The 21,915-nt window shown below is 43.4% G+C and overlaps 1 protein-coding gene across 1 annotated transcript in view; it reads left to right on the top strand.

Moving 5' to 3' along the window:
* The first annotated feature begins 1,394 nt into the window (after positions 1-1,394).
* Positions 1,395-21,915, top strand: part of VDR (vitamin D receptor) — a 99,973-nt gene continuing 79,452 nt past the window's right edge. The window contains exon 1 of the mRNA XM_069972224.1: positions 1,395-1,526. The gene's annotated coding sequence lies outside the window, so the exon portion shown is untranslated. The remainder of the gene's footprint in view (positions 1,527-21,915) is intronic.

Genomic DNA, 21,915 nt, shown 5'->3' with positions numbered 1-21,915 from the left:
TAGTGTGTTTCTGGCTTTGGCTTCAAATCTTTGGCAGATAACGTCAGATAATCTTTCTGTGTAAATGGACCCTTTAGGGTGCGTTTCCACATTGCAGTCACTGAAAGTGGCCAAAACTACACAGTCACCAATCCCATCACAGTTGTTGTTTTCGGCTGCAAGTGGGAACAGTGCCCTGTTCATCTGCAATGGCGCAAGAAAATAACGTGTGAACCCAGTGCTATACTAACAGCGCTACGCACAGTGTTTTCTGGGTGCGTTTACACACAGAGATTTATCTGGCAAATTTTTGAAGCCAAAGCCAGAAACAGATTATAAACAGGGAACAGGTCATATAGGAAAGGCTGAGATTTCTCCTGTTTTTAAATCAATTCCAGGCTTTGGCTTCAAAAATCTGTCAGATAAATCTCTGTGTGTAAACGCACCATTACACAGGTATACCAAGCTATGTACCACACACAAACACAGCTTCGGTGTGTTCAGCACCAAGCACATTACACACACAGCTCTGCATACTGCCAGTTCCCACACACACAGCTAGTGTGTACAGCGCCAAGTACATTATACGCAGCTCTGCACCTTGTTACACAAATACATATTCAGGGTACAAACACACACGGCTTATACGCTGCGTATTTACTGCTGCGATACGCAGCAGATTAGATCTAAATAACTGAACACAGTATCAAATCTGCTGCCTATCTGCTGTGTGTGTGTTTGTGTGTACAGCGCCAAGCACATTACACACAGCTCTGCATACCGCCAGTTGTCACATACACACACACACACACACACACACACACACACACACACTGTGTACAGCACCATGCACATTACAAACAGCTCTGCACCCTGTGTTACATAAACGCAGTGAGTGTGTACAACACCGTGCACATTACACACAGCTCTGCACATAAATACAGCTAGTGTGTCCAGCACCGTGCACATTACACACAGCTCTGCACATAAATACAGCTAGTGTGTCCAGCACCGTGCACATTGCACTGAGCTCTGCACATAAATACAGCTAGTGTGTCCAGCACCGTGCACATTACACACAGCTCTGCACATAAATACAGCTAGTGTGTCCAGCACCGTGCACATTACACACAGCTCTGCACATAAATACAGCTAGTGTGTCCAGCACCGTGCACATTGCACTGAGCTCTGCACATAAATACAGCTAGTGTGTCCAGCACCGTGCACATCACCGGGCACCACTGCATCCCTATCCTATAAGAAGCAATACACAGGCATGCTATGACTCTAGTGTAGGGTCTGTCAGAAGGGGTTAAGCTTTGGCCCCGCCCTGCGCTGCTGACAGTCTATCTAGTGAATGGGACAGTGACACAGGAAGGACGGCCCCGGCTCGTCAGCTGCTCCGTCCCCGCCCACTGCCGGGATATTCCCCGCCCGGCCGGGGAAACTTGTCACGTCCTCTCGTATGTTTTTCCCCGAGTTGTTCTGACTGGAAGCTGCGTGTAGAGAGGAGCCACAGGCGGAGTGTCCGGCCGGCCAGCTACAAGGTAACAAGTGTGTGTGAGTGTGTGACAGGGGGGCGGCCGGGGGGCACTCACCTCACTCACACTATTTCCTCTTCACTTCTATGAGCAAAGGTTGTAGTGAGCGGAGGAAGCGCCGGAGTGTGCGAGTCACCCGGGCAGTCCTTGTGTAACTCCCAGCGGGCTCTGGATGATGGGAGTGCTGCTCTTCTCACTGTTACCTTGTGCTACAGCCCAGTTACATATACTTGTATCCTCCTATGTTCTCCCGTCTGCTTGTTGTAAAGATTGTATCAAAAAGTCTCTGTACCTGAGAAAATGTGTCAGACATAGCCCTGACCCCTGACCCCTACCTTCTGTTGTTTCAGGCTGTAAAATAGAGAAAACTCTTAAAAAGCATAGTGTTAGTGTAGGCACCATAGAGACATTACAGAGACATTACTCACCATGGAGGCTGGGACTGCTTATTGTTATTGCTTCTGAGGGCAAGCGCTTCCACTTAGAAAAACATATATATACACAGGCACACAGTATATGTCTTTTACTATGAAGTAACTTAATATTGGGAGAATCTGGTTAATACACATACATGTTATGTAGAGGAAATGAGCCCCCCGAAAGACGACCCCTCCAATCATCTGCTTTCTGCCAGCGATTATGTTATATCTATTCATACGTGCTGGGGGATGTGGTTCAGCTTGGGATGGTTCTAGACAACTGATGTTTTTATTTGTGGCTGGGCTCTCTATTTAAAAAAATAAAATAAATATATTAGTATTTTAATGTTTGCTGTCAGTGAATGTAACCCTTGTTTATATCCAGAGCCTAAAGATTTTCAGTCCTACTGACATCCATACTCTTCTATCTAGTGTAGACCAATAGTTCTAAGGCCGGGTTCACACTGCCATTGGGGGTTGCGAGAATGGAGGAAAATTGTATCCCCGCAGTGGTTGGAGCCGCACTGGTCAGCTTGTTCCCTATCCACAGCATAGGGAAATAATTTTGGAGCCATGAATAGCCCTTCATTTGTATCTCAGTAGTATATTGATGTTTGCTGTCAGTGAATGTAAACTTTGTTTATATCCGGAGGAGTCTTAGAGGATTAGTCCTACTGACATTGGACTGCGTAATACACTTCCATCCAGTGTAGAGCAATGATTCTAAGGCTGGGTTCACACCGTCATTAACATTTTCTATTGTATTCCATCAAAGGGGTAAAACTGAAAAAATGGGGAGTGCTGGATCCCCCAAACACCAACTCTGCTTAATGGACCCCAATGAATTTATTGGGGTCTGTCAGGTTTCCATCATAATGTCAGGCTTATTACTGGACCAAATAGCTCCGGATGCTTTGTGTTGGTCGGCATTTTGCATTGGACCTTTGGCTCCTAACTGACCGACTGTGGAGAAAGGTGTATTTCTATCTCCAAAAATGATCCCCTATATACATGGGATAGGGAATAACAAGCTGGTCAGTTGGGGTTCGGCTGTTATAATGCTCCATTTATTTGGAGGTATAATTTTCCTTTGTTCTCACAATTGTGGGGGTCATGAGAATGGAGGGAAATTGTATCCCCACATGAATGGAGAACCCCAGTGGTTGGACCTGGACTGATCAGTCTATCCTCTAACCACAGCACAGGGAAAAACTTTTGGAGCTGGAAATGACTCTTTAACCTGAGCCGAGTACCCTATACTCCTAATGCATTTTATTATAGAGCATCCAAGACTATGATCAGGCCCTGTGCTGTACTTAAAGAAAGCAGTGGAGTTATGTCTTGAAGACATGTGCCCATGGGTTGAGAACCCTAGCTAATGGTGCATTTACACAGGCAGATTTATCTGACCAATTTTGGAAGCCAAAGCCAGGAATGGACTTGAAAAGACAGGGAATCTCAGTCTTTCCCTTATGTCCTGCACCCTGTTTATAGTCTGTTCCTGGCTTTGGCTTCAAAAATCTGTCAGATAAATCTCTCTGTGTAAACGCACCATAAGGGTCCATTTACACAGAAATATTATCTGACAAAGATTTGAAGCCAAAGCCAGAAACAGACTAAACAGGGATCAGGTCATAAAGGAAAGCCTGAGATTTCTCCTCTTTTCAAATCCATTCTTGGCTTTGGCTTCAAATCTTTGGCAGATAATCTGTCAGATAATCTTTCTGTGTAAATGGACTTCAAGCTAATACATTATTAGTTGCGTTTGTGAGGTTTCAGTTTCTGTATGTAATCAATAAAGCTTTTATCCCCTGAAAACAAACAAGGGGATCAAAATGGTAAGAACCTGAAACCCCAACATAGAGAAAGAGACCACTGGTCCATCTAGTCCTCCTCTTATATTATTTCCCCTATTATTATCCCCTTAGGATAGATATATGTTTATCCCATGCAGGTTTAAAGACAGTATTTGTAGATTTACCAACCACATCTGCTGGAAGTTTGCTCTGAGTATCTACTACTCTTTCAGTAAAGTCACATTTTCAGATGTTTTCCCAACTAACTGCACTGGCAGACAGCACATTTATCAATGTAACTATAACATCCAGACCACCATAGTTATCAAGTCCCATGTCAGATCCTTTTCCTGTGCAGAGACGTGGTGATGAGTGTTGTCAGGTACTCCGGTATAGTTCAGCACTTACCGCCGTAACTACATTCTAGGTGGTCGCTAGAGTTAGTACATTTTCCACAGTGTGTAATGAAGCTGCAGAACTTCATATGGTGAATATCCTTTATAAAATCTCTTAACCACCAAATCAATTTTCTGTTCCTTTTGTAAAAGGATAAAAATGCAGCGTTCTTGCTATTCAGTATTATTCCAGCCTGTACATGAATATACTGTAGTATGTGTATGTGAAGAGGCAGTCCTGCTGTGTGACTTTGGAGTGAAGATTGTGGTTCAAGAGCAACTCCTGGTCTATATTCTCCATTCCAGCCTAATTGCTGATGAAGCCCAGAAATCCACCACATTAAAGTTTTTAACCAGCTTTAGATAAAGCACAGCTAGTTTTTTGAAAGAACAGCGCCACCCCTGTCTCCAGGTTGTTTGCGGTATTATAATTCAGCTCCACTTAGAAATCTCACACATGCTGAGGACAAGAGTGTTGCTGTTTCTGGAAGAAAACTGATATATTTTACAACGCCCAGACAGCCCTATTATGCTGGTTTCATACTGGTTAAACATTTTGCAAAAATGCAAAAAAATAGAATATAAAATAAAAAACAGTTTTTTGGAGGCCAGAATAATTCCACAAAAAGCTGTGTCTGGGGGCACCCTCAAATATTGAGAGCTTCCAGGTGATGTCCCCCAGTGGGATGAAGGCAGCTCACCCTGGGTGAGACATGTCATACAATTGGTGATATTGAGAATTTAGTTAAAAAAACAACCCCCCCTTCCCGGCTAGGGCAGCTGTATAGTGCACAGTTAGTGGCCAGACGGCCTAGGTTTCATTCTGTTTATGTGCACAGTGTTTGTTGCCTATGTGTTTTGCCCTGGATGTTAGAAGCTGGCTGCATCCAGTTTAAATATACACCGCAGTGTGAGGCTATGTTAACACAATGTATTTTTTATGTCAAGAACGGCCATTGTTTTAATTGCAAACAACGACCGTTCTTGTAATAAAAAAAAAAAGTCAATGCATTGAAGTCAATGCAAACAACAGCCATTGTTTACACCGTGTATTGAACAGCGGCCGTTGTTTGGCACGGCCATGGAAATAATTAACATGTCAATATTTCCAGCTGTTGTGCATTGAAATCAATGCAATTTTCACTGCAACAACAGTTGTTGTTTGACACTCACAACAACGGCCATTGTTTGGCCATTGTTGAGTGCTAAACAAATGTCCGCATGTCTCTAAGACTGAAGCAATGCTTTATGCAGTATATAAAAGGGATGTCTGAGGATATGATGAAGGAAAGGATCTACAGGAAGGGTTATATAATAACCAATTGGCCATTACTCACCTGTCAAATCAGATGCAGCCCTTGTGCAAAGCTGTGGTCGTTCTCTCTGTTTTCTTGTTTAATTCTCCTGCAGGAATGGCGTTGTGTAAATCCACATGACTGCCACAGCGTAACTGCAGAGGCCAAATACTGGCCGCATCAGGATGAAGGTACGTTTCTCATCTTGATCCTTTGCACCATTTTCTTATGTGTAATGAGGTAGTTTGGTGCACTGAAGGTGGGTTTACCATCTTCAGTACACCGATTTGCCCCTCCTGGCCATCCCTTGTAAAGAACATTGACGTCACTGCAGAGTGCTGCCCCAATCTAGTGCTTATCGCTGATCACTGCAGTGCTAGGTAAATACACATAAGAAGGGGTGGGCTGACCGAAGCGGATTGGTGCACTAAAGGTGGTGATCCCGCGGCCGCCCCAGGGCACCAAACCACCTCATTAGCATATACAATTAACTACTAATATCATTAAAATGGCACAGTGGATCAAAGTAAGAAGCATTGGGATTGGGCGGCCAGATGGGGAGCGGAATGCACTACTGAGCACCTCACTAAGCTGCAACTCATGATTGTAGCAGATCTTAAGACTGAGACTTGATGAAGTGTAAACTTTTGCCATGTCTGTGCAACATGTCAAAAGTTCATATAAATGATAGTACATGCACATAAATGTCAGAAGTGTTGAGAACATTAGTTTCTTCAGGGTCCTGTAACCTACAGGGCGCTCACTAGTTGTCCACAGTAACATCTCATCCTGGCCCTGGCTCAGGTAAGGAGTGGCTATATACGCGTGGCTAGTGTCCCCATACAATCTCTTTGAATCGCTGCGGCGGGGAAACAATCCATCGCATGCATTTATTGTTCGTAGGTCCGCAAAATCTACGGACGTGTGAATGCAGCCTAAGGGTATGTTCACACTGAGCAAAAACAGTGCTTAGTGTCCTGCAGTGTCTGAATGGGAGGGCGCACGTTCCTCTGCTCCCCAGCTCTCCGCTCAAAGAAGTGACATGTAAATTGTTTGAACAGAGAGGGGAGGAAGCGGAGGCACGTATGCCCTCTCATTCAGACACTGCAGGACACTGAGCGCTGTTTTTGCTCAGTGTGAACTTACCCTTAGGCTGCATTCACACGTTTGTAGATTTTGCGGACCTACAAACAGTGAATGCATGCAATGAATTGTTTCCCCGCCACGGCGATTCAAAGTGTTTGTATGCATCCTGCCTCCCAGGACTGCCTAGGGATGCATCCAACTTCTTCAGGTATCCGTAATCAAATGCAGAGAGTTCGGGTTTGGATTAACCCAAACATGAGGTTCGCCCATCTCTGCCAATTTCATTAATGAAGGGTGTTAGAACTGTAAAGGTCCTATTACACAAAACGATTATCGGCTCATAATCGTCCGGTGTAATAGAAGACAGCGATCAGCTGACATGAACGGTGTCGGCTGATCGATGCAGTCGTTTGTTTTTCAACATGTTTGAAGACAAACGATTGTTATAGCAGCGATCTGCTGCCGTCGCTCCGTGGAGTAGGAGTGGCGGCAGCAGACCGCTGCTAACTGCTGTGGGCTGCCCGGACAATCAAGTAATCGACCGAGCAGACCCCCCTGTACTTACCCGCTTGTTTGCGCCTCTCCGTCGCCCCGTGTTGAATCTTCCAGCCAATTGTTTGTGCTACAGATCAGCGCTGCCTGGGTCACTATAAGTTGGATGTGATTTTGAGTCAGCTTGTCTTGTACAGTGACTATACTCCTGGTCACTATGTATTGCCTTTATTGGATGTCCTGTATTGCCTCTATGTCCTGCATTGGACATCATGTACCCTGAACAAGTCCCCTTCCCTGCAAGATTGCACATAATACTTTTTTTTTTATTTTTTTTTTAATCTCTGCTATTCTGTCTCTCTCTTTCTGAAGTGACTGTGTTGGACAGCAGATTGTGCATTGAGTGTCTGAGGCATTTAATCATCTTTTGGACTATCATGTGACCTACTCTGATCATTTGGCTGCATTATCCCACCCAGGGCAAAACTGGATATCTGGCAGTTCTGGCAAATGCCAGATGGGCCTGTGCCCCCTGTGGGCCACTCTTCGTATGCCCAAATCATGGCAAAAACTACAGACTTGTAAGAAGCTAGAAGCTGTGATGATGTTACTGAATATTCTTGAGCACCAGCTAGGGATTAGCAGAGATCAGCAACTAGAAGCTTAGGGACCTTTGCATGAGAAAGAGGATGAGGTGATGAAGAGTCTGTAAGGAAGCTTTGCTAAAGGTAAACAGGGTCACAGAGACTAGTTGGGGGTGCAGAGCAGGGGTCTAAAAAGAAGGGCCACAGATAGTAGTCTGAATGGGAGACCGGGAACCATAAGCAAGAATCAGGGACCTTGGAGTCTTATCAGGCTAATGTCTACATTTTACATCAATACGGCAATCAGCTCTGTCGCCATTCTTTTGTTGTTCTGTGGGATGGTGGGGCAGTTTGTATTCCAGGGCCGATTCTTTTCTTTTTTTTTTTTTTTTTATCCCAGTCAGTCTCTGATCCCACCTGATGGGGGCAGGGTTTTCTGCATTGGCACTCTTTTCCTTATGTATATAAGTTTCTGAAGTTAAGCTATGTAACTGCCATGATTAAGAAACATTGTTTTTTTTTTTTTTTGTTTTTAAATCTATTTGTACTTTATTTTTTACTGCATGGATCTGTAGTAATTCCCTCTTTGTACTCTATGCCTGTTATGTTCAGCCACCTCGTCCCCGGCTATTTTCAAAAAAATGTCCGACCCCAGACTTTTCCTTTAAGACAGAGGCTTCTGATACAGATGGAAGTCACAACGCATCGGTAAACTGACTATCTAATGAAATACTGTTCTTTGGTTTACTACCGCCTACATAATGATGTAGCTTTTACTGACATAAGTGTTGTAGTCATAGTAGTTAATGCTATTGAAGTCTAGTAGTGCATTAGGCGGTGTTTAAGCTAATTAGAAATTCAATGTAAAGCCACATTTTATAGCAAAGTTCTGGAATAATGTAGACAAGGTGACAGAAACTCACAGTGGACCTGAAAATGACAAATGTGTTCCACAGTAAAAGCGGGAACTTTTTATTTGAAGTTTTAACTTCAGCGGAAAAAAAATTCTTTTAAATCAACTGGTGTCAAAAAGTGCCAGAGATTTGTTGTTTGCTTTTTTAAAAAGATCTTCAGTCTTCCAGTACTTATCAGCTGCAGGATGTCCTGCAGAAAGTGATGTATTCTTTCCAGTCTAACACAGTGCCATCTGCTGCCACCTCTGTTCAAGACAGGAACTGTCAAGAGCAGTAGCAAATCCCCATAAAAAACCTCTCCTGCTGCTTAGACTGGAAGGAATATCACTTCCTATAGGACATACAGCAGCTGATAAATACTGGATTTTTTAATAGAAGTAAATTACAAATCTCTGGCACTTTCTGGTACAAGTTGATTTGAAAGAATTTTCTTTTTTTTTGCAGGCGAACCCCTTTAATCTACCATTTCCTTCCTAATTTAAAGGGGTTTTCTGGGCAAACAGAAATACTTCCCTTGCATTAAAACTGTAAAGGAATACATGTTCTTGGTCTCCTTCAGCTCCCGCTGTCATATCTTCTGGTCCCGGCTGCACTCACATTCTTGCAGCTTCCAATGTTGACCTGCTCCCTGCTCAGCCAATCATAGAGCTGAGTAGTTTAACCATATAGTCACGATGTGGCTGCCTTTAAGTGTCTGTGTTGCAGCCATATGAACGTAGAATCCTATGGGGATCTAAGTTAATTTATAGTTTTTTTTTTTTGTTTTTTTTTTATGGAAAAAAATCTAATCTTAAGCATGGGACATGCCAATAATGTATACTTGCCTGTCCTGTTCTAAAGCAGCTGCCGAATCCTGGGCCTTCCTGTCTGCACCGCTGCTTGTGTTTTCATAACCTACAATGACATCCCACTCCTACTGGAAATGGGCGCTTAACATCTAAGAGTCTATGCTAAGCGGCTATTTCTTATAAGAGTGGGACATCATCCTATGTTATGAAAACAAAGATAGCAGTGCAGAGCGAGCGCCACGGGATGCAGCAGCGGTGGGGGAACAGGACACGTAAATATACATTACTGACATATACCCTGCAGCCCTGACAACATGGTTAAAGAGGATGTACCACCAGGTACATCTTCTTTAACTTAAACCCACGGATCGAACCCGGTTCCCGTGCACGGTGCTGTTCTATGCACCCGAACTGGCCGGTGCTCAAGCACTGGAGGCCCGCCCCCCCCAGTGGGAGGGAATTCCCTCCCCTCCATGACGCGGCTCCCTTAGAATGAATGGAGCCGCGTCATGGAGGGGAGGGAATTCCCTCCCACTGGGGGCTGCCCGGCCTACCTCCAGTGCTCAAGCTTGAGCACTGGCCGGTTCGGGTGCATAGAACGGCGCCATGCACGGGAACTCTGCCTCGGTCCGGAAAACAGACCGCGGCACCGGCTTCCCCGTGCCGGCGCAATTCAATCCGTGGCTTCAGGTTAAAGAGGATGCACCTGGTGGTACATCCTCTTTAAGTATCAATTTTTCTCAGACAACTCCTTTTAAGTAAAACTAGAAGAGAGGAGTTTTAGCGTTGCAGAAGGAATGCTTACTCTGCAATACAGCCATATCACGGTCATGGGAAACCAACCTTTGTATAAGGGCACTTTTTAATATGTCTATAATACAGCTCTGTATCTGATCAGATCCAGTTAAAACAAAGCAAGGTTACCTTTTCCAAACAAACTGGTTTCCCTGCTTTAGTCTAATGGGATCCAGTGCTCTTATGGCCCATGGTGTATAGCTTTCATTATCATTAAGGGGGTTATGCAGCAAAAAAAAAAAAAAAATTCCAAATCAACTGGTTTCAGAAAGTTAGATTTGTAATTTACTTCTGTTTAGAAAATCTCTAGTCTTCTAGTACCTATCAGCTGCTGTATGTCGTGCAAAAGTGTGCATTTGTTTGTCTGACACAGTGATCTCTGCTGCCACCTCTGTCTGAGATGGGAACTGAACAAAGCAGGAGAGGTTTTCAAGGGGATTTGCTGCTGCTCTGGACAGTTCCTGTCTCGGACAGAGATGTCAGCAGAGAGCACTGTGTCAGACTGAAAATAAAACATTTCCTGCAGGACATACAGCAGTTGATAAATACTAGAAGGCTTCATATTTTTTTTTTTATAGAAGTAAATTACAGAACTATAATACTTTCTGAAACCAGTTAATTTGAAAAAACAACAAAACATTTTTGCTGGACAACCCCTTTAAGCATGCCCAGAATACAAAGTGATTGTTAAAGGGAATCTGTCAGCTCCTGGGCACTATCTAAGGTGCTGACAGTGTGCTGTAGCTGGCAGCCCCCCAGTGAGCATGGTGCCTTTTTGGTAATTTTCCATGCAGCGGATTATGTACAATCTTATGTCTCCTACTGTCACAGAGCAGTTGTTCGTGCCACACTTGTCATGCATCCTCCTCCCTCTTCATGAATAATCATGCTGGCTCAGCTGTCAGATGGCAGATCAGTCCTCTGTAGGCAGTTTGTCTGAAAGAATCTTTCCTCTAATGTTTTGGAGCTGTGGTCTAGGGGTAACTTACCTGTCTAGAGACCCGCCAGCAGTTCATTCTCTGGTTCTAATCCCCTGATGGAAATTAAATAGATGTCTTTTTTTTCCCCTCATTATTGTATCATTTTTAAGGCTATGTTCACACACACAGTATTTTTGGTCTGTATTTTGCAACCAAAACCAGAAGTGGGTTGAAAACACTGAAAGACTATGTTCACACACTGTTGAAATTGAGTGGATGGTTGTCATTTAATGGCAAATAATTACTGTTTTTTTTTGTTTTTTTTTTTTAAAACAATGTCCGATATTTGCCATTAAATGACGACCATCTGCTCAATTTCAACAGTGTGAGAACATAGCCTTTCTGTGTTCTCAATCCACTCCTGGTTTTGGTTCCAAAATACTGTGTGTGAACATAGCCTTAAAAATGATAAGACAAGTGTGGCACGAACAACTGCTCTGTGACAGTAGGAGACATAAGATTGTACATAATCCGCTGCACGGAAAATTACCAAAAAGGCACCATGCTCACTGGGGGCTGCCAGCTACAGCACACTGTAAGCACTTTAGATAGTGCCCGGGAGCTGACGGATTCCCTTTAACCACACTTTGCAATTGAGATTTCATAAAAACTATAGAAGTCTAAGTATTTCCCCCAATATCTACCTAGGTATCATTTGCAAATCCTATGTAATAAATTAAAAGTCTCATTTCGGCAGTTTAAACAACACACAGTAAAGACATGCTTAGAAATGTTGTTAAGGCATGTACTACACACATGTGGACATGTCAATGTACAGAAATTAGACGCCAAGGCTAGCTGCGTACACAGGTCAAAGACCACAGCTAACGAGTAAGGCTGCATTCACACGTTCTTTATTCCACACGGAGGTGGAATGCCTGTAACGCTGCGCCAGACATGCTAGGGCGTAGGATACGTTATGGGTGGGGGTCCCTATGCCAATCCACATGGAGAGGTGCAGTATAGGGGAGCAGATTGGCCAGGTAGGTGTGAGATTAAATGATGGGTGTGTCTATCTGCACCCTATGTCTGGGGTTCTATGCTCTCCTAAACCTAGGCAGGGTTGACGTCCTAAAAAAGACCACCCCGCATCAGATCCTATCCCTGTCACTCCTAGTCCAACCCTGTATATAGGGAGGCTAGCTGTCTCACTTATGTGCTCAATACTTTCTAAAGATAAGGGCTAGTGACTGCTCAATAAATACAGTGTGGGTGTACAGAGACATTAATCTCTCAATGCTCATGTCAAACATGATTGAATGCCTTATGTACTGTAGGGAATGATCTCAAATGTAACGTATCCATGTATTGTTACATTTAGGCAAGAATAGTAAGTGTTCACACATGCCAAAAAGTATCTTGTAATATTTCTACTCCAGTAGTGCAATCATATTTGTTATTCACAGATACAAGGTGATCACTCTGTTACTGGAGACTGTTTATCTATTGGGCAGTGATCTCTTATTCTCCCTAATGCAATTAAAACTTTTTCAGGTTCTTACTTATAACCTAAGGGTCTATTCACATGTCAGTATATTATTCACTCTGCAAGTTTGAGTCCCCTGTTTTTCATTAGCAATCTGCAAATTTTAATCCGTATTGCATCCATATTTTTTTTCTGATGCGCAAAAATGAAAATGTGTGGTTAACTATAATCTAGTCACAATTTGCGGACATAATTGTGGATGTGTAAATAGGGCCTAAGGGTCCTATTAAACAAAGCAATTTTTAACAATTAACAATAAATGATCGCAGGCAAAATTATCGTTAACATGAAATCATTCACCAAATTACACATAATCGTTATGCTATGTTTACATGGAACGATAATTCGCCCGATCGTACGATTAACGATTTTAAAGTAACAATTTTTATTTTTTTTTATAACGATCAGCGTTTAGACGGAACGATATATCGGAAAATTCGTTTTGCGATCACTTAAGCCTATCTCGCACATAGGAAAAATCGGTGAACGACTGTTTACACGGAACAATCTGCGATTTTTTTTTTTTTTTTTTTTTTTGCGAACAACGATTTAAGAACATGTTCAAAGATCAAAATGAACAATTTCTCGCTTGTCGTTTGATCGTTCGCTGCGTTCACACGTACGATTATCGATCAAATTCGATCATTATCGTGCGAATTCGCACGATCGTTCCGTGTAAACGCAGCATTAGTTATGATTATTACAATGATCGTTATTTCGATCGTTTGCTCCATCTGATCCCAGCAAAAGAATGAACAATGGGCAATTTCACTGAACAATTAGAAAACAAATGCAAAAGTACAGCAAACAAATGCGGAATTACAGAGAATGATTAGCGATGATTTTACTGTCAGATCTAAGTCAATGATGACACAAACGATTTTTCGATCGTTGCCTGCTATTGCACAGAACGATTATTGTTTAAATTCAAACGATATATAACGATTTTTTTGCACGATAATCATCCCATAATAGGGCCCTTACACTCTTGAAACTTTGAATAAGAAACTGTAAAGGTTTGTTTTTTTTCTGATATTTATATATTTGCTTTTGTACTCCATGGCAAGGATTATATAAAATGTAATGCTATAATCTATTCTATGGATGCTGGACCACAAGGATATCTGCTTCATTTAAATGCTCCACGAGTCAGCCCTGCTGCCTGTACCAGATCATGTATAAGTACAGGTCCAACTTATTTCCCAGAACAGATCGGTGGCCAAAAACAGATCCGTTTTCAAAACGGATAAATGGATGACCAGATTTAAATCAATGGGTCCTTTTTCTGTCCATAAATCCAGATCCTGATTTATGGTCAGAAAAAAATGTGGATGAGATCTGTAGGATAATATTGATGAGTATATACTGTATGATGGGATAGCTGTGCATGCAGTTACTATAGGTGGAATCCTCTTGGCAGTTTTTAGTTTGCTTTTATTTGTAGGCTAAATCGCCTACTCGCACTTTAAGTAGGTGTTTAATGAGATCTGCCAGATCGCCTTAGCTATACCTGCAATCCCTAGCTAAGATGCCTGTAATGTTTGATATGGTGTGTGGCATGCATGTAAACACTATTGAATTACACTCTGCAGTTTTATGTCTCTGTTATGTGAAGGGCATTGCAGCACAGTTTTACAGCAAAGGGTTAATATGTATGCCCTTCTGCTCAGAAGTGTCAAATAACTGGGATCACATGGTTCTGCTTCTACAGTAGGTCTTCTCTGATAAATAGGCCACATGTGCCTTTATAGATTTGGATGTTATATTTAGCGTGTTAATATATACTTTGTAGACTGCATTGGAATTGGAATTTGAAGCTGCAGAGCATATATGACATCTGTAATATTTCTGGGAGCAACAGTCTATCAACGATTCCCCACCTAAGATCAATTAGGAAACAGTTTGCAGCAAATTATACACAGTATCTAATGAAGATATGCAGTAGTTTACATACAACTTAAATCTTGGCTTCTGTTACTGTTGTATCACTTTGGCTGCAGGTTACAGCATATCAAAATACTAGATCTAAGGTGCCTAAACACCTTCAGTTGCTGCAGGCTGAATGTTAATTCATCTGACGCCTGTCTCTCTTGATACCACTGTACAAATGGACATACGGCTTGGCTGAATGAGGGAGGGTTAACTACTGCCAGAATGAAGTTGTGGCTTATTCCCTTAAAAACCCAAGGGTTGGGCAGTTTAAAGGGGTTATCCAGCACTACAAATACATGGCCACTTTTGCTCTACTCTTGTCTCCAATTCAGGTGTGGTTTGCAATTAATCTCCATTTACTTCAATGGAACTGAGTTTCAAACACCATCCAATCTGGAGATAAGAGTGGTGCAAAAGTGGCAAATGTTTTTGTAGCACTGGATAACTACTTTTAAAGGACAACTCCGGCGAATTTTTTTTTTGGCTTATTTAACACACATTACAAAGTTATATAACTTTGTAATGTGGTTAAATACCCGGTCTGGCCCCCTTCCCCCACTTTCCGCCCCCCCCCCACCCCGGAAGTTAAAGAATGTATACATTACCTATTACGGTCGTCACGGTCCTCTTCTCTGGTGTCGGGTGACGTCAGAGCTGGGGGGGCGGTCCGGGTCTTCTTCCTCTTCGGCGTCTTCATTGAGAGTGAATGGGAGAGAAAAGGCTGCTGGTGCACATGCGCACCAGCAGCCTTTTCATTGGCTGGAGCGCATCACATGGCTTCCAGCTTGCTCAGCCCTGATTGGCTGAGCTTGCTGGAAGCCATGTGATGCGCTCCAGCCAATGAAAAGGCTGCCGGTGCGCAAGCGCACTAGCAGCCTTTTCTCTCTCATGGACCCGGAAGCAAGAGACATTGCTGGACGGCTGACGCAGGTGACGGTGAGGCAGACGGCGGGCGAATGGAGTGGCGATCGTCACCAGAGGGATGGTGAGTATGGTGTCTGTGTGTGTCTGTGTTTTTTTTTTTTTGGGGGGGGGGGGGGTCCCGCCGGAGTTGTCCTCTAAGCCTGCCTGATCCTTTTCTTCCCTGACATCACCTGTTGGAGGAGAGTTGGGAGGCTGTTTATACACACTAGATGGTTGGCAGGTATCACCAGAAATAGAGGTTTATTTAAGTATTGTATTGCTCCACAAAAGTTATACAAATCCTCAATATACACTTATTATGGGAAATGCACATAAAGTGCTTTTTTTCCTGCACTTACTACTGCATCAAGGCTTCACTTCCTGGATAACATGGTGATGTCACGACCAGACTCCCAGAGCTGTGCGGGCTGTGGCTGCTGGAGAGGATGATGACAGGGGGGACACTGAGGGACAGGGCACTGGAGGGACACTGAGCATCTCCAGCAGACACAGCCCGCACAGCTCTGGGAGCTGGGTCGTGACATCACCATTTTATCCAGGAAGTGAAGCCTTGATGCAGTAGTAAGTGCAGTGAAAAAAACACTTTATAAGCATTTCCTGTAATAAGTGTATATTGGTAATTTGTATAACTTTTGGGGGGCAATACAATACTTTAATAAAAATTTTCGCCAGATTTCTCCTTTGATAAATGCTGCTGCCATGCATGTAACATCTCCATAAGTGTTTGTATTAAGAGGTTTTTGAGGGCTCCTCAACTGTCCCTGGTTTCTGGTTTCTAAACCTGCAACAATAGTAATTGTTCACACATGCCGAATGGTATCTTGTAATATTTCTACACCAGTGCAACCACAATTATTGTTCACAGATACAAAGGGATCACATGTTGGTGCAAAGACAACTCCTTATTCCATTCAAAACATCAGTTTTTTACGTGGGTAAACAATTCTGTTAAAATTTTCAATAAAAGTTATATTTTAGGTGACACAGGGTAGTGCAGTGTTGCAAATTGCAATAAGGACCATTGTTTATTGGAGAAATACAGTGTGTGAACATGGCCTTTAGCTGTATCCTTGCTTTCTTAAACTCCCTAGGGCTCCATCCAGTTTCTGCAGCCATCGGTATTCACGTGCCAAATGGTTAGACTTGTGCTCATCTCTACTGCTGATCACCAGGAACCTTGGTGGACCTGACCAATTTAAAGCGACTCTGTACCCACAATCTGACACCCCCCCCCCCCCCCTCAAACCACTTGTACCTTCAGATAGCTGCTTTTATTCCAAGATCTGTCCTGGGGTCAGTTCGGCAGGTGATGCAGTTAGTCTGCATTCCCACGTTCCGTGATCCTGACGGATCACAGACGTGGAATGCATGTACCGGAGTCCCCCCTCGCCCGGACAGCATCTGTTATTAGATGCTGGGAGCGGGGGAGACTGTATTCATAAGCGCCGCGCTGTAGTAACAGCAACGTGCGGCTGATTCATTACAGTGCGGCGCTTATGAATACAGTCTCCCCCGCTCCCAGCATCTAATTACAGATGCTGTCCGGGCGCGGGGGGACTCCGGTACATGCATTCCACGTCCTTGATCCGTCAGGATCACGGAACGTGGGAATGCAGCCTTAGTGTCCTAAAAAACAACTTTTAAACTTGCAGCCCTGTGCAAAACGGGAGTATCTTTGCCCTAACTTTGCACCACCCCTCCGTCCCTCCTCCCCACCCTCTTCATCATTAGAAATGCCACTGGAACATTTTCTCCATGCTGAACACTGCACAGGTGCTTAACCATGTGCCGGGCTGGCACAGGTGGAGAATAGGAGCCAATCTGCCTGGAGCATTTCTAATGATGAGCAGGGCGGGGAGGAGGGACAAAGGGGTGGTGCAAAGTTAGGGCAAAGATACTCCCGTTTTGCACAGGGCTGCAAGTTTTAAAAGTTGTTTTTTAGGACAATAACTGCATCACCTGCCGAACGGACCCCAGGACAGATCTTGGTTTAAAAGCAGCTATCCGAAGGTACAAGCGGTTTGGGGAGGTTAGATTGTGGGTACAGAGTCGCTTTAACCATTATGGTCGGCAGGATTCCTCAGTCATTTACAGGAGTTATCCAGGATTAGAAAAGACATAGCTATTTTCTTGCAAAAACAGCACCACCCTTGTCCTTAGGTTTAGTGTAGTACTACAATTCAGCCCTGTTCACTAGAACTGAGCTGCAAAACTACACACAAACTGAGGAAGAAAGCAGCCATGTATTTATAAGCTGGAATACCCCTTTTAGTGAAGTGACCCATCTCAAAATATTCAATGACACAGCCATGACACCTTTGCTTTTTGAAAACAAAAACTCTGCCAAAATCCATGGTTGTTGTTGTTTCTTATATTTTACTAGCCACCAGGCCGGCCATTGAAATAGAAGGCAATGGAACTTATTCTTCTTAAACCTGCCAGGTGGAACTTTAACTATACATTCAAAGAACTTCTGGCTCTAAGACTTATTTATCAGGCTGCGTTCACATAGCAGTTTTTGAGCCAAAGCCAGAAGTGGATCCAGCAGTGTAGCCCTTCCCTTAGAATCCCCATTCCTTTTGAATCCACTCTTTTTGGCTCAAAAACTGTACTGGTCATTTTCCAGAAATATTTTGTGTGATAGCAGCTAGGCATGGTCCGAACCCGCCAAGGTTCGGGTTCGGCTGAACCCAAACGCTCGGCATCGGATTCCCGCTTTCTGCCCGCTCCGTGCAGCGGGCAGATACAGCGGGAGGACCGCCTGGAAAACTGGGATACAGCCTATGGCTATGGCTGGATCCCAGTTTTCCAGGCGTTCCTCCCGCTGGACCTGCCCGCTGCACGGAGTGGGCAGACAGCGGGAATCATTGCGGAGGGTTCGGGTTCGTACGAACCCCGTGCGAACCAGGTTCGGACCATCCCTAATAGCAACCTAAATGTGGTTACCTCTGATGCTATTTCAGGCTATTAATAACCCTGCTTAGTTTCATATTCTAAAGCTGCCTAAAATTTGTTACAATGTAGAATACAAATGTAGTAATTTTAAAAGTGGCATTAGTCATACAAATGACATTTATGTAAGTAAAACTGAAGATTTATAAGTTAAAGGTTACTAAACACCCAACGCTTTATTCAGTAACCTTCCCATCCAGCAATGTGCAGGCGGCAGTGTTACTTCACATTCCATTGCTTTTACATATCATTGTAAATAACTTTTATGATCACTCTATCTTGTCCTCTGCTCTAGTTGAGTATTTATTACCAGTATAGTTAACAAAAGCCAGAATAGTTTTGTCGACCAATTAATCTTTCACAGGCTGTAGAAGATAATCTATAACAATATCCTAGGCATACTTTGCACCATGTCTATGGTGCACATTTATTGTATATGCAGGTAAAACCTTCCTATATACTAATGTCCAATTAGAATTCAGCCAAACATATGCCAACATAGTCTCCTTTTGGCATACATGCGACCAGTACACATTAGGATATTGCAACCTAAACAGCATTGAGAAGTACTGTGTGTGTGTGTGTGTGTGTGTGTGTGTGTGTGTGTGTTTTTTAAAGGAGCGAAAAACTTTTTCTTTCAGATCAACTGGTGTCAGAAAGTTATATAGACTTTTTTTTTTTTTTTACACATTTGAAGTCCCTTTGGGGGACTTTTACATTCACTAGTTTGATTTCTATACTGATTATTGCTATGCCATAGGTATAGCATTGATCAGTGTTATCGGCGCTCTGCTCATTGAGCCAGCCTGTGCAGATCGCTGATCGGACCACACGGAGGCAGGTGAGAGACCTCCGGCGGTCTGTTTTACCGATCGGGACCCCCGCAGTCACACTGCGGGGGTCCCGATCGGTAAGTGACAGGGGACTCCCCCTGTCACTTACACTTAAACGCCGCGATCGCGGCGTTTAAGGGGTTAATGACACGCGGCAGCGCGATCGCTGCAGCGTGTCATTACCGGTGAGGTCCCGGCTGCTCACTGCAGCCGGCCCCCACCTCCTATGAAGCGCGCTCCGCTCCGGAGCGCGCTTCATAGCGGGAGAAACACCCAGGACATACAGTTACGTCATGGGTCGTCTGGGGACAGACTTCCATGATGTAACCCTACGTCCAGGGTCGTCTAGGGGTTAAAAGGCACCATTACATAGTACACTTGATCCTGAAAAAAATGAGCCCTTACATAGCCCTGAGCCCTGTAGATGGAGAGATGACAGTGCTATAGCTCTTAGAAAGCGAGGAGGAAAAAATGAAAATGGAAAAATTAAAATTGGCCCCTTCATTTTGGGCTGGGTCATGAAGGGGTTAAAGATGAATAATGAAACAGCTAAAGCTAAACCTCAAATAATGCTTAGAAAACAAGTAAATTTTTGTTTGTAAACAACACAGTTCTAATATATTAATGTGGACGTATTCCAGAAATCAGTATTTAGTTGAATACCCATGATCTTTCTCATAGCTTTCATGTGTCTTGCCTTGCTTTCCACCAGTTCTTGACATTGCTGTTGGGTACCTTTTTTGCCACTCCTGGTGCAGAATTTCTAGCAGCTTGGCTTTGTTTGATGGTTTGTGACGATCCATCTTCACATTCCACAGGTTTTCAGTGGCCTTAAAGTGTCACTGTCGTTAATTATTTTTGCAGAAATCAATAGTCCAGGCGATTTTAAGAAACTTTGTAATTGGGTTTATTAGCCGAAAAATGCATTTTTATCATGAAAAAGCAGTTTGAAGCTCTCCCCCCTGTCTTCATTGTTCTCCTATGGAGAGAGCTAAATAAAAGACCAAAACAGGACAACAGTTAATCTACAAATACCTCACCCTCTATCTCCTTTTGACAGTCACCACTGACCTCTCTGAGCTCTGATTACAGCTGTCACCCAGCTCTGTGCCTGTAATCCTCTGTTATCTGCTTTCTGCTGTCGGCTAACTCCCTCCCCCCCCCTCCCCTCCCCCTAGAACAGACAGAGTGTGACTCATGCAACAAGTCACAATTTTCAGATTTTTTGCAGTGGATGGAAAAGAGGAAGGAGGGGGGGACCTGGGAAAATGCTTTTTAAATGCAGATAATGGCATATTTGGCTAATAAACCCAATTACAAAGTTTCTTAAAATCGCTTGGGCTATTGATTTCTTAAAAAAAAAAAAAAAAAAGACAGTGACTCTTTAAGGTCTGGAGATTGGACTGGCCAAAATTATCAAGGTTAGGGAACTTTGTCAAAACTGATAAAGCTATTTTTTTTCCAAGATAACTTTGTACCCTTTGTAAGTTGGTAATGTGTTTGTACCAAATCTGTCTTATTAACCGCCCCGTCATCATTGCCAATCCTACATCAAATATCACAGCCAGTGTGAGACACTGTGGCTTGTAGGCCTCTTCATGTCTTCAGCTAACCATTACACAACCTGTTGTTAGGCCAAGATAAAAACAAGACTCATCAGAGGTGACTTTACTTCAGTCTTACATTCCTGTTCTTACAGTATTTTCTAAATGTCTGCCTGGTTTTGATTAATGAAGGGCTTCCCCCCCCCCCTTCCTTTACACCAGCGCTTCTCAAACTTTTTGTACTGGAGCCTCACCCAACAGACCAAGGCAAAGCATGGGCCTCATCAAAGTCTATTTAAAAGCTGAAAATAATGCCAGGGCTACCTTTTACCCATCTTCCAAGCTCTATATCCTAATAAAGCAAGTACTAAATAAATTATTAATATTGCTAAAATGGAGATTTTTGCAACAGCAAAAGGACTGTGCAGATCATAGTTACTTTTCTGAAAATTGGCTCCCCAGCTGGGCCTCACCAACAACTAGGGGGCGCCTCACAGTTTGAGAAGCACTGCTTTACACGACTTGAGCTTGGTTTCAGTCCATCCTAGTCATGCATTTCGCAACATCTTCTCCGTGCCATTAGTTTTTGTAGGTCACTACAACTTCCTATGGTTAAGAGATTAAAATGAGATAGCAGCAATCATCACTGTCAGTAGAGTGTTTTTGCCCTCCGCCAGTCTGTAGTCTTGTCTTCAATGTTGCTGCTTGACCTTTGTTCTTATGTACTGCTCTCTTTTGAAATTTTAAAGATTAAAGCAGCCTGGTGCTCAATCCCTCTGCCACTAAAGCTAGAATTGAGTGTCTTTTCCTCATTCAGTACTTTTTCAATTACTTTCAGGATACTACTAGTGCTGCTTTTGCCAGATGACAAGTCCGCTGCAAATATGTAATCCTAGTAAAAGTGACAGGGGGGGAATCGTGAAATACGCTGTGATTCCATTACTTGTGAAGCTACCCTTTCTCTTGTCTTCAGGTTGTGCGCAGTATTGAGACTTTGCTCCATTTACTTAAAGGGGTACTCCGGCCTGGCCGTATTTTTCGGAGTCTCACCTCGGCCGCTGAATAGCTGAGCAGCTTGTAGACGTCACGTCTCGTGCGCCAGCTCAGGCCAGGTTAAACTGATTTGCAATACCACACACACACCCTAAGGACAGGTGTAGTGCTGTTTCTGGAAAAGAAC

Source organism: Dendropsophus ebraccatus, chromosome 5 (assembly GCF_027789765.1).
Source record: "Dendropsophus ebraccatus isolate aDenEbr1 chromosome 5, aDenEbr1.pat, whole genome shotgun sequence".
NCBI classification, from domain to species: Eukaryota; Metazoa; Chordata; class Amphibia; order Anura; family Hylidae; genus Dendropsophus; species Dendropsophus ebraccatus.
This window is presented reverse-complemented; position numbering and strand designations above follow the sequence as displayed.